The sequence below is a fragment of the Amblyraja radiata genome, chromosome 3 (genome assembly GCF_010909765.2).
Source record: "Amblyraja radiata isolate CabotCenter1 chromosome 3, sAmbRad1.1.pri, whole genome shotgun sequence".
Taxonomy (NCBI): Eukaryota; Metazoa; Chordata; class Chondrichthyes; order Rajiformes; family Rajidae; genus Amblyraja; species Amblyraja radiata.
Genome location: NC_045958.1, coordinates 95,697,638 through 95,711,946, shown reverse-complemented (window position 1 = coordinate 95,711,946; position 14,309 = coordinate 95,697,638).

Sequence of the window (14,309 nt, the reverse complement as noted above, 5' to 3'; positions counted from 1 at the left end):
TATTTGACATGCAGAGAAACAAATTGCAGGAGGTCCTCAACGTGTTAGGTTGCATCTGTGGAGGCAGAGTAATGGTTGACGTTTCAGGTCAAGACCCTGCATCATCCCTCAATGCATCACCAAATATTTGATATGTGATACCGTGCATAATTCTTAACGAATGAATGAATGAATGAATGAATGAATGAATGAATGAATAAGTTTATTGGCCAAGTATTCACAAACAAGGAATTTGCCTTGGTGATCCGCCCACAAGTGACAACATGACATACAATGACAGTTACGAATGATACATAAAACACTAAACATTAATAATAAAACACATTGATCAAACATGTGAATTAAATAAAATACCAGAGCAGAAGGAGGCTACAGATTGTTGGCTGTTGAGTAGAGCTAATAGTCATGGAAAAAAGCTGTTTTTATGTCTGGCTGTGGCAGCTTTGTCAGTCCGGAGTCACCTTCCAGAGGGAAGTGATTCAACGAGTTTGTGCCTTCCACCACAGTGATGAATGCTGTGGTGGATGTTTGTGTTAAATTTTTATTTTGTATTTGTGTGTTCTTTATCATTGTACCGCTGCTGGCAAATTCATTTCACTTGCACTTTATGTGCAATGTGACGAGTAAAACCGTATTGTATTGTATTGTATTGTATTGTATTGTATTGTATTGTCGTACTTGGTAGCTGAGCCAAACCAGACCATGATGGAGAAGGTGAGGACAGACTCTACGATCGCCGTATAGAATTGGACCATCATTGCCTGTGGCAGATTGTGCTTCCTCAGCTGCCGCAGGAAGTACATCCTCTGTTGTGCTTTTTTGACTGTGGAGTCGATGGTAGCCCCCCACTTATGGTCCTTGGAGATGATGGTTCCCAGGAACTTAAAAGACTCCACAGATGTGACTGTGGTATTGCTGATGGTGAGTGGGGTGAGGGGAGGGGGAACTCTCCTAAAGTCTACAATCAATTCCACTGTCTTAAGAGCATTGAGCTCCAGGTTGTTGCGTTGGCACCAGGACGCCAGCTGTGACACTTCCTGTCTGTAGGCAGATTCCTCCCCATCCTGGATCAGTTCAATCAGGGTTGCATTGTCCGCAAGCTTGAGAAGCTTGACAGAGGTGTCTGTGGAGGTACAGTTATTGGTGTAGAGAGAGTAGAGGAGAGGGGAGAGTATGCAGCCTTGCCGTGCTCCTCTGCTGAGGGTCCGAGATGTGCTTTCCCAGACTCACATGCTGCTTAGTGTCTGTTAGAAAGCTGGTGATCCACCGACAGAGGGGTTCAGGCACAGACAACTCGGAAAGTTTGGAGTATAGTAGCTCTGGCACAATGAGTCTAGGCTGTCTAGGTGCTGGTGGATGAAGTGCAGGCTTAGGTTGACTGCGTCACACACTGATCTATTGGACCGATTCTAGTATTCTCCATAACTGTAATACTAGAATGCCATAACACTATATTCAACACTGTGGTACTTCTTATCTTTGCATAGCGTGTTACACTTGTGTATGACTTGATTGTAATCGTGTGTGGTATGGTTTGATCGGGTCGCACCGTATTTCAGTACACACAACAATAATAAACTAATGCCAATATCTGATGTAACGACCGGAAATCCAACAACACTCCAAAGGAGAATGGCATTTTGACACCACCACCATTTCTTTTATCTAAAGGAGTAGATTGTTGTTTGTTTGAATCGTGACTACTTTGCAGCATGAAGGGGTTTTAATTTCAGGTTAATATTTACTGGGGTGTGCATTGGGTAAAAGATTAATCAATACTTGGAGGTGTTGGAATGCCAGTTGAACGTGAGTGAGAGTGGGATCAGCTCATTCTGACATATCTTGAACTACTTTTCTGAATCATTTCAATTTACCTTTTGAAATATTTTTTCAGAATGTTTGCCCACCCCTCACTGATCACAAGAAGGTGATGGTGAGAACCTTTTTAAACCAATGCAGTGACGTAGCATCCATTAGGCTGTTGGGAAGTGAGTTGCAAGATACAGACCCAGTGAAGATGAAAGAAGACATAATAAATCGGAGTATCCACTCAGAATCCCTTTCACTTTGATCATAATCTTTCACAGATTTATCAATCTTCTCATTAAATATCTCTTATGATCCAATCTCCGCAATAGAGGATTTCAGAAACCTGAAGATATTTGCAGATCAGGGTGGTGTGTGAATGGTAAAATCTGCAGGTGATGTTACCATGCACCTGCTGCACTTGTCCTTCATGATGGAGGTCAGAGGTATTGATGGAGCAGGGTGCATGAGTAAATGCACAGCCATGCTCTCTGCTTCCCCTGGTACTTAGTCTCCAATGAGCACCACTTCTCCTCTCAACCTTTCTCCCAGTCACATTTTTGCAGAATATTTTGTGATTTCCTTTATTTGGTTTTGGTGTTCTGGATGGCTAAATATTTGGTTCACTTTCCCTCTGAATGTTCTGCAATGAGCCCAGATGTTTCATTTCCAAAAAACACCTTACATTGTCTGATGGGTCGTATCCTGAAATATCATCTATCCATGTCTGCCAGGGATACTGACTGACTCGCTGAGTTACTCCAGCAATATGTTATTTTATTTCGGTGTCACGTGAGTGACTACGTGAAGACCCCGCCAGTACGCGTGCGCGTCATTGCTTCTCACGCAGTGCAACAGCGGCGGGCGGGGGTGGAGCGCTCCCGCGGCAAAATTGAAACGGCAAGGTAAGAAGTAATATTATTGAAGTTGCATTTCTTCCCCTTGCTGTGCTTTATGTTGCAACACGTTGGACAAGGGGAAGAAAAAATGGACACCTGGACCGCAGGCTGCGGGGAACCAGGTAGGTCCCGGCAGCCGACAGCCACGGGCTACCAGCGGCTCTAGGACCGCAGGCTGCAGGGAACCAGGTAGGTCCCGGCAGGCGACAACCATGGATGCCCAGTGGTTCCAGGACCGCAGGCTGCGGGGAACCAGGAAGGTTCCGGCAGCCGGCAGCCGACAGCCGACAGCCGACAGCCAACAGCCGGGGGCGACCGGCACAGGCTGAGCCCAGCACCGCGAGCTGTATACCCGGAAACAGCGCAGCGGGCTGGAGGCAAGCAGAACAGGAGTCGGTCCGGCCGATAGACTAGGAGAGTCCGGCCAGGAGGACGCAGTGGAAGTGACCGTTGGAGTGGTTACTCAATCCACTTACCGACTCCAAATTTGCCAAGCTGAATCCAGCGCCATGAGCCGTATAGCTCAAATCAGCGTAGCAGGCTGGAGGCAAAGCCCAGCAGGATTCAGCCCGGCCGATCATACTCATCTGAGTCCGGCTGAGAGGACGCGCTGCCCGAGTGCAGCAGAGGTCCGCCCGTGACTTGCTCCAGGAGATGGAGCTAGCTCACTATGGGAGTCTTCTCACTCCCACAACAGCACCTTATCGAGGGCTGTAAAACAATGCATCTCCCTCGACAGAGGAGAGCATTGTGGACCAGGTCTGGGTTGGTACTGAAGAAGGGGACGTGACTGAAGAAAACGGCAGTGTGCAGGGGGTGCAGAATCCTTAGGAGCTACTGGGAGTGATCACCAAAATAACGGATCAACGAAAAGTTCCATCGCAAACCAAGCTGGCGGCCAGCGTCGACTACCTATACTTCCATCCTCTGCAGGAACAGGTAACGAAATTACGGAGAAGTATATGCCTCCTGTGAACTTTACTTCGTTAAAAATGCCTGCAGCAAACAATGCGATCTGGGGGTACAGTGGGACTGGCACAAAAACCCAGGAGGTCAAACTACAGAAGATTTTAAAACTTCTGACAGCGGGCATATCATTGGTTGCTCGCCCAAGACGATGGTACAGAGATGACAGCAGGATTGACATTGCTCCGCAATACCCACTATGAAATTGCTTGCAAGAGCACAGTAAACCTGCACTAAACCCCAAATTTGCAAGGTTGTGCGAAACAGCTGCAACACAACCAGGGGGGAAACTCGACAAAGAGTTTAAAGTCGTCGGGCTCATAACAGCGTCATCAGCAACGACAGCACCCGTATGCATCCACCAGCAGGTATCAACACCAGGACGCTGGTGAAAGCATGAGGGCCACGCAGCACCACAAAGGTCCTTTTTAGGCCAAGGCCCAGAGCGACCCTCATGGAAAATGTGCCAACCCCGCACTCCGGCACTTCTTCCGCAGAAGAGGCAGAAATTGAAGAAAGGAACGTACCACCGGCAACCAGGGAGGTAGGTGGATCTGGTTCCTTCCAGAACACAAAGGTGTACGGCCTGTAGTAACAGGGGGAATGTTATACTTGTTTTTGGAGACATGGAGGGATCATTGTCGATACCTAAAATTTAACTGGATGGGGCAACTATGGCAGAATATAGCGTTGCCTAATGATCTAACTTCAGCCCCAAGACTGTTCACCAAGATATTAAAACTGACCTTGGCAATATTAGAAACAAAAACATATTGTCATGGCATATCTTGATGATATATCAATTATGGGGAAAAACCCTGGATCTAGCTAAATCAGCAGTTTTAGCTACCAAACATTGGGTGAAACTCTGGGGTCATGTCCATCCCAATAAATCTAAGTTGACGGCATCCACAACTATGGACTTTCTGGGATTTACATTTAACGTTATCCATATGTCTGTAACATAGCCAAAGAGTAAAGCAGACTTGGTGGAAGCCTACAACAAAATTAATTATTACAAAATAAACCGTCTATTAGATAGGAGACAAGGGTAATTGGAAAACTAGTAGCAGCATTTCCAGCTACTCAGTTTGGGCCTTGCATCATTAAAGCTCAAAAAGGGCAAAAGTGCAAGAGCAAAAACACCTTGTAGGTCACTTTGATCGACCTATGCAGTTACCAGCCAAAGCAATTCGGAGTTATAATGACGAAAGGGAATACTTGACATAGTTCCAGCCCATCATTATTAGTAATCATCATTACTAAAAACACTGGGTATTTAGAGATGTTGGGTGCGTTTCATGGGCTAAAAGCCTACTGCTCACAATGCACCATCTGCATGTCCGCCTACAAGTTGATAATACCACAATGGTGGCATATATTAATCATATGGGTGGAATAAGATCGATGTCATGTGTCAATCTGGCCAATATAATTTGGCTATAGTGTGTTAACATACATATTTGGCTATCAGCAAACTTACCTACCAGGTAAGCTCAATACAGTGGCACACACCAGGTCATAAAAAATTAAATGACAGCACCGAATGGCTGTTGGACCACAAAAAAGTTGCTGATATTACCAAAAGAGGGACACCAGATATCGATCCATTTGCATCTAGACTCAATCACCAGTTACCAACATATGTCGCTTGGGAACCACACTTGGGGCAGCAGCAATGGACGTCACTCACTGAATGGAGAATAATTGTTTACAATGTTTTCCCTCCTGCCTCATCAGTCGGATCCTAAGCAAAATACATATGGACTCAGCGTCAGGTGTCTTGGAAGTACCTGATTGGCCTACACAGCCATGGATCCCTGTGGTCTCTGACATAGTCTCTGAACCACAGTCCAACGTGCTAGATCCGGGCTGGCGGACAGGACCATGAGCTTGATCACGGCGGCCTATCAAGAATCAACAAGGACTGGTGTAGCGTATAATACAGCTACAACCACCAACGTCCTGGGAATTCCTGTCCAGCCTTCATGTAGATGAAGGACTGAGCTGCAGCACTATAATTGCACAGGAGTGCCCTGTCAGCTTGCTGGTGGCAGGCGCCACGACAACTCTCCATGGGATCTCACCCTCTAGTTGCCAAACTTATGAGGATTATTTATAACACTAACTCTCCTAAAGTGAGGTACTCCCAGCAATGTCCCTGTCCCTGGGGGAAAACTGACATTTAAAAACAGCATGCTGATAGTACTGGTCTCAGCTCTAAGGGTCCAGTTTCTACATAAACTGAGACTGGGATAAATGATGGCATCTCCAGAAACGATAACTTCGCATATTAGAGCTTGTTAAACAAGATAGACCAGGAACATCAGGACAAAATTTGGAATTCCAGAAGTATACCCACCTGACACCCGACTATGTGTAATGACACACCTTCTACTATACCTTAAGACTATTAAAACTTAAGAGGGAGTAAATTGGCACTATGGGCAGCCATAAACAGCCTAATGGCCGGGTATTAGCACAGACCATCGCTAGATGGCTCAGACAGGCTTGGGAGCTGCTGGGGTGGATACTGACATCTTAAATCTCTATCCACAAGGGCAACAGCAACACCGGCAGCTAGAGACAAGGAAGTGCTATGGACCATATCCTGGCAACAGCAGGATGGTCTAAAGAAGACCTTCCAATTCTTTATAATAAGCCAATAACCAAACCTGCGGTGTTGCAGAATCAAGTTTGAATTCTGTAATATATTTAGCCCTAGGGAGGATTATTTTGTTAAAATAAATTGTTATTGTCTGAATTGGATACATGTCTGAAAACAATAACATACTTCCTCCCTTGAATGACTTCGGCAGTGAGTGAAGCATGGACTGTTCCACGGCTTGAAATCACAGATCTTTAAAATCTTCACGTAGTCACTCACGTGACTCCAAAGTAAAATAGTAAGATTAAACGAGAACTTACCAGTTTGAAGTTTAATCTTTATTTTATGAGGAGTTACGATGAGGGATTACGTGCCCTCCGCTCCCGCCCTATATTATAAAGGTCAACTGGTATATTAGTTCATCTTATCTTATGTTTATTTCAATTACTATTACTGTGATTCCACACCGCTGCTTTGAAGAATGTCGCGCACGCGTGCTGGCGGGGTCTTCACGTAATCTCTCTTCGTAACTCCTCATAAAATAAAGATCAAACTTCAAACTGGTAAGCTCGTTTAATCTTACTATTTTTTAACTATCATACCCATTTTTCTTCTACTTTGCATCATCCAGAGAGAAGCATCTCCACCGTTGCTTTAATTACTGTTTAGAATGGCAAGTTTTGAATTTTCGGTTGGGGGTGCTGCGAGTCGGCTGTTTGTTTTTGGTGTCTCTCGGTGTGTCTTGTGTGGGGGGTGGTGGGGGAGGACAGAGGGAAACTGTTTTTCAGTCACCTCCATGTCGCTTCTCTGCCTCCCCTCTAGCGGCCTGACAGCTTGGATTGGAGCGGCCTTTCCCGGAGTCGGGCCCAAAGCTTCAGCAGCGGGCGCAGTGTGGACTTTTCCATCACGGAGCGGGGCGAACCCTTGCCGGTGGTTGCCAGAACGGAGTAATCCGATCGCTGGCCTGGTGTCTTTGGCATCGTGGGGATTGTGGTCTGCGGAGCTTCTACCGTGGGCATGGCGTGGACTTACCATCTGGAGTGTGGGATACCTTGCCGGGGATTGCTGGAGAAGAGCTCCGACCGTCGGCCTGTGACCTATAACATCTTGAGGTCGCAGTCTCCGGTGGGAAAGTGGCCGATTCGGGCACTCCAAGCGTGTATTGAACCGTCCCGACGTCGGAGATTAGATTATTCCAACAAGAGGGCCTGTACATCCGGCCGTCCATAGCAGTGACTACGGAGGGTTTATGACCCCGACCATGGATGAACAAAGGGAGGAGGACTGACTGAACTTTGTTGCCTTCCACCACAGTGAAGAATGCTGTGGTGGATGTTTGTGTTAAATTCTATTGAGTATTGTGTGTTCTTTTTACATCTATATCGCTGCTGGCAAATTCATTTCACTGTGCCTTAGTTGGTGCATGTGACGAATAACTTTGACTGGCTTTGAATTTACCAAGTCCACATTACAGAATAAGAGGCATGTTGGAGATTCAATTGAGGACCATCGAGCACACATACACTAACCCATCATAAATTTTAATATGAAACAAAATGCTGGCAAACTCAGCAGGTCAGGCATCAACTGTGGAGGGAATAAATAGACAACGTTTCAGGTCGGGATTCACATATTCACACACATATTCCCTTTTTGAACATCTGCCTCTCACTTTAAGTATAGCATCAAAAGACTGATTTTACTTCGGAGTCACGTGAGTGACTACGTGAAGAACCCCGCCAGGACGCATGCGTGACATATCGCTACACGCATTGCAACGAGTCACAGCAGGGGGAACGACGTTCCCCATAGCGGCAGAATTTGAAAGCCGGGAACAGCAGATAAGGAGACGCTGCGTTCCTTCCACTTACCTTACAGGTGGAGACATGGACCAGATCCACGAAGGCTGCGAAAAAGCTGGCGGGGGAGAACCGCGGAGTTGCGGGCAGCCGGCAGCAGCAGCCAATGGCACGCCAATCTCCCGTAATGGGAACAGCTGTGCCCGACTTTGCTCCTGCACCGGCCACGGCCGGGCGGTAGAGCGAAGCAAAAAACTAACAGAGTCGTGGTCTCCGATGAGTCCGACTCTGAATAGCCGCGAGCGGCCAGTGCCCGTGAGCATTAGGGCCGGTTGGAGCGGCTTCAGGAGCAGCCACGAGCGGCCAGTGCCCGTGCGCATTGGAGCCGGTTGGAGCGGCTGGGATCGGGGAACAAGAGCAGCCGCGACGGCCAGTGCCCGTGAGCATTGGAGCCGGTTGGAGCGGCTGCAGGAACTGGAGCAGCCGCGAGCGGCCAGTGCATGTGAGCATTGGGGCCGGTTGGAGCGGCTTCAGGAGCAGCCGCAACGGCCAGTGCCCTTGAGCATTGGAGCCGGTTGGAGTGGCGGCAGGAACTGGAGCAGCCGCGAGTGGCCAGTGCCCGAGAGCATTGGAGCCAGTTGGAGCGGCTGTTGGAGCAAATACTCCAAAGTGACAGGCTCCGGGAGATGGAGACTAGTCACAGTGGGCAGCTAGTAAGTCCTTCAGCAGTACCTCTTGTAGGGCTGCACAGAGTTTCTCCCTCATCAGAGGGGAGTACAGGGGGTCAATTCTGGGCTGACCCTAAAGAGGGGTGCAGAACATACCCCTAGTGCACATGGGGTGCAAGAAAACCTATTGGATATGGTGTCCCAGTTTATTCAACCCGACCAAACTGGCCAAAACCTGGAACCTAAAATAGCTGTAAGTATCAACTACTTGTCATTCAACCAGCTATAAGGACAGGCATTATTGGGCACCACAGCAAGACACTTACCACCAGGGAACTGCAAAACACTGAATGTTCCCAGTGTCAACCAGTGTATTTGAAAACATGTCGGAGCCTCAATCAGAGCCAGGGACTTGAAACTACAGAAAGTTCTGAAAGTCCTAACAGCGGGAATTACGGTTTCCGCCCGCACAAATAAACGAAAAAGACATGACACAAGATCACCAGGATGCACCGGCTTTATTTTGCAACTACCAATACGAGTAAACAGCATTAGGAAGAAGTGCCATCCAACCGGCATTAGACCCTAATTTGCAGGCCTATGCAAAGCTGGAACCTCCAAACCACCAATATTACCATTTGGAGGCAACTTATCAAAACAGGTAAAAGAACTTGACGAAGAGGGTAAAACCCTGGGGCTCATTAAAGCAACATCTAAAAACTACTTCGGCCAGAAACAGCACCCCTATGCACCACCAGTCGGCCAAGACAAACTGGTGAAAGCTCAAAGGCCAGGAACACTCAACATCGGTCTTTTTAGGCCATGGCCCAGACCAGCCTTCCTGGGGAATGCGCTAACCCTCAACACCGACCCAACTACAAATCCAGACACCGGCGCCTCAACGTCCACGGAGGATGCCGAAAAAGTAACAAACCTACCAATAGTAACCATGGAGGTAGGTGGGTCTGGTTCCTTACGAGGTTGGTGTGAGATTACAATTCTGTCTGGATGCATGGAATAAATTAACTACCGACACTTATTTTTTCAGAAGTATAGGGTTATACCATAGAATTTATACAAAAACATAATCCTCCAGTTCAGCATGTACCGAACCGAATGTTCGTGCTTACAGGCAAAGATAAATCAAAAGCACATGCTGAACTACAGTGGCCATATAAAAAAGGAGTAATGGAGGAAACTCAACACGAATCACAGGAATTCGTGTCCAAAATCTTTATCATAAACAAGATGGTGGTTGCCGCATCATCATAGATTTGACTAATTTGAATACTTCGTACTATATATTCATTACTAGATGGAAACATTTGTTACTGCTAAGCAATTGATTTCCTAAGGTAACTACATGGCAAGCATCGATTTAAAAGATGCTTACTATATAGTACCCATTAAAGGTGACCACAGATGTTATTTAACACAATGGATCATCTGGGGTTCACCCTTAACTCCGTTCACATGTCAGTGACTTTGCTGAAAGAAAAGGTTACAGCCTTAATGGAGGCTTGCAGCAAAATCATTGACATCACAAAACCATCCAACAGACTGGTAGCAAGAATATTGGCATAATAGTGGCTGTGTTCCAGCCACACAAATCGGACCTTTACATTATCAAAAATTACAGAGGGCTAAAATACGAGTACTCAAAAATTATGGTGGTCATTTTGACAGACCAATGAAGCTACCAACAGAGGCCATAATGGAACTAAAATGGTGGAAAGATAACATTAGGCATTGTTCCAATCCAAACATTATCAGCTACCCGTCTATGGAACTACAAACTGATGCCAGTGCACTTGGATGGGGTGCTACCAATTCCATCTCCAGCTGTGGGGGAGATAGAATGCACAGGAGGCATCATTATTACAAACACTGGGCATAAACTACCTGGGAATGTTAAGTGCATTCCATGGCCTTAATCATAATGTTCTGGGTTATATCACCAACATGTTAGACTACAAATTGACAACACCACCGTGGTAGCATATATCAACCATATGGGTGGAAACAAATCGACATTATGTGACAATCTGGCCAACACACTTTGGCAATAGTGTATCGAGAGAGATATTTGGATATCAGCTACCTACTTACCAGGTAAACTAAATTTAGTGGCAGACAACAGGTCACGCAAATTCAATGAAAACACTGAATGGATGTTGGATACAAATGTATTTGCTGAAATTACAGCACGGTATGGAACACCAGATATCGACCTATTCGCATCCAGGCTCACACCAGTTATCGAATTATGTTCATGGGAACCAGAACCTGGGGCAGCGGCAACAGATGCATTTTCGCTGCATTGGGGGATTGTTTATTTATGCATTCCCTCCTTTCTGCCTCATCAGTCGGGTATTTAGGAATATACAGCAAGACTCCGCGTCTGGTATTTTGATAGTACCCGATTGGCCTACTCAACCATGGGTCCCGGTGATAATCGACATGGTATTAGAACCATACATCACCATCCATCATAGACCTAATTTACTGGTTCATCCCACAACAAGGGGAAGTTACTCATGTCATAATTATATAAACCTATTAATTTGTAGAGTTTGAAAGCACCTCTACTACACCTGGGACTGACGGACCGAACAGTGGATATTATTTCAGCGGCCCACAGACAGTCCACCAAAAAACAGTACTTGGTGTCATCAAGAAATGGGAAGTACTGTCACAACAATAAACATCACCCACAGATCTATGAACATCCCGTCTGTTCTGGAATTCCTGGCAAGCCTCCATTACGATGAGAGGCTCAGTCATAGTGCCATCAACTGCGCCAGAAGTGCTCTGTCAACATACCTGTGGCAAGGAACAGAGCGGCATTCTGTTGGGACACACCCTGGTAACCAAACTCATGAGGGGCATTTTTAATGTTAATCCCCCAAGAACCAGGTACTCCCAAATATGGGATGTGAGCATTGTACTGACCATGTTAAGAAACTGGTCTCCAGCTACAGCACTGTCCCTACAGAAACTGACTATGAAAACAGTCATGCTGATGGCCTTGATCACGGCACAAAGGGTCCAGTCACTACAGAAATTAAGGCTGGACAACATGACTATTTAATCTGGAAATTTAACTTTTCACATCAATGAATTAGTCAAACAGAACAGACAGGGGTCAGCAGGCCTAAAAACAGAATTCGGGGCCTACCCGACAGATGATCATCTCTGTATTGTAACACACTTACTATTATATATGGAGTATACTGAGATCATCAGAGGGAAAGAAATTTCACTTTTAATCAGCTACAAACAGCCATTCAAAACAGTGACAGTCCAGACCATCTCTAGATGGCTAAAACAGGTCCTAATAAAGGCTGGAGTAGACACTAGCATTTTAAATCTCACTCCACCAGGGCTGCAGCTACATCGGCAGCTATGAAGTTGGATGTTCCTATGGACCAAATCCTCAAGACAGCAGGATGGTCAACGGAGAAAATTTTCCAACGATTAATAACAAACCAGTCATTGAACCTGGAACATTTGCAGAAACAATTTTGAGTTCTGTAATATAATTTTACCCCATAAATAGGGGCTATAATTTGGTGTTAATATATTTAACGTTGGGTTTTCAATATCGTATTGATGTCTAATGATGTTAACACTATTCTCCCCATAATCAAGGCAGATGTGATGCATGGACTCGTTTCCACGGCATGAAATCACAGAGCTTTACAATCTTCACGTAGTCACTCACGTGACTCCGAAGTAAAATAGTAAGATTAAACGAGAACTTACCAGTTTGTAGTTTGATCGTTATTTTATGAGGAGTAACGTTGAGGGATTACGTGCCCTCCGCTCCCACCCTTGATCATATACTCAACTGGTATCTCTTCTCTAATCTTACTATGTTTAGTCATTACAGTTATCTGTGATTTCACACCGCTGCTTTGAAGAATGACACGCATGCGTCCTGGTGGGGTTCTTCACGTAATCCCTCAACGTTACTCCTCATAAAATAACGATCAAACTTCAAACTGGTAAGTTCTTCTTTAATCTTACTATGTAGCTCCATTGCCATGGACAGCCTAGTCTATCTCATAGTTATATGTTTCACTCACAGTGAAGCAGCCAGAAACTCAACTGCTGCTCTGTATTAAAATATACTTACGATCAGTGGAGACAGGCAGTGCAAAGGCAAATCAAAAACATTCTCTTCTCTTATTGAGCCTTCAAATCCTTTAGGCTCGGTGGGACCAAGACTCCTTGCTGTAAAAGGGCCCCAGAGACTTAGCAAGAACTGTCAGCCAGCATCAAATGGCAAAGTCCATTTTGACACACTGCATTTCAGTCACCCAGTCCCCGTCCTTGCTGAATCTGAGTGGAACTGGCAGATGCAATGAGGGTGTCTCCCTCTGGCTCAGATCTCCAACCTATGCTGCAAAATTTACACCCAACAAACAAACTGTAGATTGGAACCAGGTCCCAGAAGTCCCACAGAAAGTGTAGCTGCTCACATAACAACATCAAGGTCCAGTCAACTGTCTTCCAGTTGTCTCCTGTCTGTGGGACTGGGGTCCCTGAGCTAATAGGTGCAAGAATGCGCAGAAATCCCTGAGGGATATTTTGAATAGATTTCACAGTGGAGCAATAAAATGGAGACAAAAAACTGTGGGACTCATTTTAATCTGCCCACATCTGCATCAACTCCAACACCTCACCTCCACATCTAAGTTTTTACCACTCACCTATTAGAGGGACAAATTAATGTTGCACGAGTAGAAAAACATCTGAACAGAGACCAGAGTCCAGAGTCCAGTCCTAATCTGCGATACCCTGGGATATGGGAAGAAACCAGGGCCAACTGCACCCAAAGATACACAGGTTATTGGGTGAGTTTGTGTGTGGACCCTGGGAAATCCGTGGATCCATAAACCCATCTTCTTCAAAAAATCCAACAAATGTCCTGGGTTCCTGGGTGCGCAGATCTCTGTCCTTGACCCAGCAAATTAATGCAATCATAAAGAATGCCCATCAACATCTCTACTTCCTTAGAAGATTGAGGAGATTTGGTATGTTGACGAATGCAGGTGTATGGTAGAGAGCACATTGATTGGTTGCATCACGGCCTGGTTCAGCAACTCGCACACCTGGAAACAAAGGACATTACATAAAGTGGTGAACACTGCCCGGTCCATCAAAGGTACTGACCTCCCCACCTTCGAAGGGATCTATAAGAAGTGCTGTTTCAAAAAGGCAACAAGCAAAGTCAAGGGCCCACACCAGACTGGCCATGCTCTCCTTTCACTCCTGCTATCAGGACCAAGGTACAGGATCCTGAAAACTAATGTCCAGGTCAGGAACAGCTTCTTCCCAACAACCATTAGGCTATTATATAACCATATAACCATATAACTATTACAGCACGGAAACAGGCCATCTCGGCCCTTCTAGTCCGTGCCGAACACTAGGAATGCCGACTAAACTCCAAACTCAGCAGAGTTCCAGGGTCTTTGAGTTTTGTTTTGTTTTTGCTATTCTATTTTGTCTATTTTATTAATTGAATGTTTTGTTTTGTTATATATTCTGTTGAGTG